The sequence below is a fragment of the Trypanosoma cruzi genome, genomic scaffold, assembly GCF_000209065.1.
Source record: "Trypanosoma cruzi strain CL Brener 1047053516475 genomic scaffold, whole genome shotgun sequence".
Lineage (NCBI taxonomy): Eukaryota > Euglenozoa > Kinetoplastea > Trypanosomatida > Trypanosomatidae > Trypanosoma > Trypanosoma cruzi.
In genome coordinates this window covers 1-3,866 of record NW_001849352.1, presented here as the reverse complement: position 1 = coordinate 3,866, position 3,866 = coordinate 1, and the positions used below count along the sequence as shown (strand labels likewise).

General features: G+C 47.5%; 1 pseudogene, besides 4 other annotated features; it reads left to right on the top strand.

Annotated features, from left to right (window-relative positions):
- Positions 1–816: a sequence feature (areas not merged during assembly with more than two copies in the genome that could not be assigned to a particular haplotype).
- Positions 469–496: a sequence feature (AT_rich).
- Positions 817–969: a sequence feature (haploid, Esmeraldo-like haplotype).
- Positions 970–3,866: a sequence feature (areas not merged during assembly with more than two copies in the genome that could not be assigned to a particular haplotype).
- Tc00.1047053506365.20 lies at positions 1,192–3,516 on the top strand (annotated as a pseudogene).

The following is a 3,866-nucleotide window of genomic DNA, read 5'->3' as shown; positions in this document are numbered from 1 at the left end:
GAGGAGGAGAATCAAGAAAGTCTGAGTTTCTGGAAAAAAAAAACGTACACCAGTACCAAGCGTCAATGCCATCCGGAGTCTTTAGAAGAGGCGAAGCTCTCCGAAGTGAGGAAAAAACAAAAAATAGGAAAACAAGACAAATTGGGGAATGAAAGGGATAGTTTGATATCTGGTGAAAAAAATATTGGGGTATTTTTATATAGTTGGATGCTTTTGTTTCCATGCGGTGCAGGTGCACCAGCACCAGGTGGCATTAAGTCACACAGATGCCAAGAATGTCCAACGCTATCGAACACAACAGTGACGGAAGAAATTAGGGAGGGAGTGGGCTTGTTTTTTTTGGTGAAAAAACTGGGTGATTTTCGTATAACATTTTGATTGTGTGCGCATACGAGGCATAATTGGAGAGTTGCTCTCTTGTAGGAGACTTCTTGTGTCTAGCGGTACCACAGTATTGCTGCATTTTCCATTTTATTTTCTTTATTATTATTATTTTGTAGGGTCCATGACAAACGGAAACATATTTGAGGGATGGAAGTAGTATAACTCCTTTTGGAGAAATAGTGCGCTCCGTGTAACGGCACTGAGTGAGGCGCCGCATCTCATTGAAGGCGGGATGGCCGTGCAAATTTTGGCGCCGCATCATGGATGAATGGTGAGGATCCACTTCAACGTGTGGCTGGCGGGGTGGGTGCTCGCTCCGGGTGCGTTGTGTGTTGGCAGCGGGGATGTGGCCGCATCCCGTTGGCCGTGGGATTGAATTGGAGGCGGTGGCGGTGTGTGCGTTTGTTGTGTAGAGGGCCGAATTCACTCACCCGCGGACGGACAGTACTGCGGTGTGTGTGTGCGTGTGCGTTGTGCGAGCACGTCCTTTTTTAGAGAGTGTGTGGCGACGGCGGTGCCACGCAGGTGTGCGACCGTAGCGAGCGGGATGCGTGGGCGAACCCTCCGTGACCACCAAGTTGTTGTTATCGTTTGCGCTCTCCAACACTGTGCTGGGTGGATGTCACCCACTTGCCGTCGTTGCGGTGGTCTCCGTGCATGTGGTGTGCGTCCTACACCGTGTGGATGACTCTATTTTTGTGACTGCTAGTCATATCCGTGCGTATCTCATTTCTCTCTTATTCCCCTTTTGATTGTTTGTTAGTGTTCAGCTTTAACTCGATCCAACTAAGAAAACAAGGAGAAACAATGTCTGGAAGACCAGAGAAAGGAATTTACGGTAATGAGGAGGGCCAAGCGTCTGCTGTGCCACAGGGAGATTCTCGGAGGAGAGCGAGGTTGGACCTTGAGGGTGACACAGATCAGCCCGCTGCGACTCTCATAAGAGTGGAGAAAGCGCAACTACAGTGGACCATGTGCAGCACCGTGAGGGACATCCTGCTGGACGGAGAGACCGACATTTCCAAGATGAAGTTGAATGATTTTCTTCGGAAGTATTTTGGCTCTAGGGAAGCCGTTGAAGAAGAACAGAATTTGGAGATGTGGGATTTTTTGGAGAGCCCCGATGCCTACATAAAAGACCAGCAGCTGCTTGAAGAAATTTCTAATTTAAAGGATTATAAGCTTTTAACAGATAGGCGTAAGCTTGCAGAAGGGGGTGTGCACTATCTCGAACATTGGAGGGACTTTAAAGAGAAGGATACTGTCACTCCCCTTACAAGGAAAAAACTTAACGATGCCCTCACTCAGATACAGAAAGAAGTAGCAAGGTGGGAGGCAGAAGAAAGGGCGAAGCGGAGGGCAGAAGAAGATGTGAGGCAGGATACTGAAGAAAAGACAACCAAGATGGAGGGATTCTACGAGTCTGTGTACGATGCGAAGTGGGGCCATGTCTTGGGGTTTTATGACGATAAGATTTGGGAGGACCGAATGGAGGTACATGAGGGAAAACCACCGCAGTCATGGACGTACAAGAAGGAAGGTCTAACTTTCGAAAAGGATGACGGTGTGGAGCAATTCAGCCCACCACGTCCCAGGCTGATGGTGCTCACCTCGGACAAGGGATGGCCGTACTCGTGGAGGGAGAATAAACCCATTGTTGACTGTTATGTGAACTGTGAGGTGGATCGAGTGTGGCAGATTGTTGAGCGTGATCTAAAAGACAGTTCCTCACCTGAGCAGCGTCTCTTGGTTGGGACGCCCGGGATCGGGAAGTCGATGAATGCCGGTTCGTACCTTCTCTACCAACTGCTGCACTGCGATGCCAAGAAAATCCAAGTGGTCGTCCACTGTTTTGGAGAGGGTGAGGCGTACGTGTTTGACAAGACCATCAAGACGGTGACAAAATACGTGGGTATTGGAGCATCTGTGACTTCTGTGTCGAGTTTGTCGCAGCGTGGGATGAAAGGGTATATAATCTACGATGTGCCAACGAATGGGTCACAGCTGCCGATAAGTTTTGCGCCCTCCACCGGATGGGGCACGATTGTGCTGGCATCTCCAAAGGTAAGGAACGCTCGTGAGTTTGTGCGTCAACGAGTTTCCCACCGAATCATCATGAATTGCCCCGAAGAGATGGATGTGAAGGCAATGTGTGCATGGATGACGCGCGATGGGACTCCACAGGAGCAAGGGAAATACTGGAGTATGGTCCATCTTCAAATGCTTTTTTTGGGGCCGATTCTACGTTACATCTTTGATGCGAATGGCTTCAGTAAACGCTATAATGAACTTGATCGTGTCTTGAAATCGATAAAAACTCGGATTGATGTAGCGTACGTTACACGTGGAGGAACGATGGCATGGTGTACCGAGAATCCGTTTTACAAACTTATGTGTGTTGACCGAAAAAGAGGAGAATTTGGTACCGAGGATTTTAAGACTGACATATCATCTGGTTACCTCGCGGATCGATTACCTCCCTTTATAGAAAAGGTAATCCCCTGTTTAGAGTTTTTTTGTATTCATTAACGAAGAGTAAGAATGCTCTTTTGCGTCTGGAATTCTGGAGAAATATGCTTTGGACGCATTCAGGAATGAGGCCTTTTTCACTAAAATAGCAGAGGAACTTAAGGAGTTGAGGTCGCCAGCACCCCAAAAACCACTGAACACCGTGCTGAGGGTGACCCCGGAGGACATCTCACCGAGCCATTTTGATTGTTTCCATTGCAACGCGGACCTAAGAAGATTGATGTAAAGGACCGGTGGTTAGAAAAATTCCGCTGGTTGGGCTGCGGATAACTACGGCGTGTCGACATCACAGGAACGCCAGCACTGTGAGGCAGTTCACTGATTGCCTGGCGGCATATTTTTATGGGTGGGAGGACTTTGCCCGAGACATGTCGTGGGAGTTTATTTACGTGCAACGGGCAGACAGTGTGCTGATGAGTGGCTGGCAGAGACGTGATTTTGTCAATTCCAATTTCGTGAGCGAGGAGGAGAATCAAGAAAGTCTGAGTTTCTGGAAAAAAAAAACGTACACCAGTACCAAGCGTCAATGCCATCCGGAGTCTTTAGAAGAGGCGAAGCTCTCCGAAGTGAGGAAAAAACAAAAAATAGGAAAACAAGACAAATTGGGGAATGAAAGGGATAGTTTGATATCTGGTGAAAAAAATATTGGGGTATTTTTATATAGTTGGATGCTTTTGTTTCCATGCGGTGCAGGTGCACCAGCACCAGGTGGCATTAAGTCACACAGATGCCAAGAATGTCCAACGCTATCGAACACAACAGTGACGGAAGAAATTAGGGAGGGAGTGGGCTTGTTTTTTTTGGTGAAAAAACTGGGTGATTTTCGTATAACATTTTGATTGTGTGCGCATACGAGGCATAATTGGAGAGTTGCTCTCTTGTAGGAGACTTCTTGTGTCTAGCGGTACCACAGTATTGCTGCATTTTCCATTTTATTTTCTTTATTATTATTA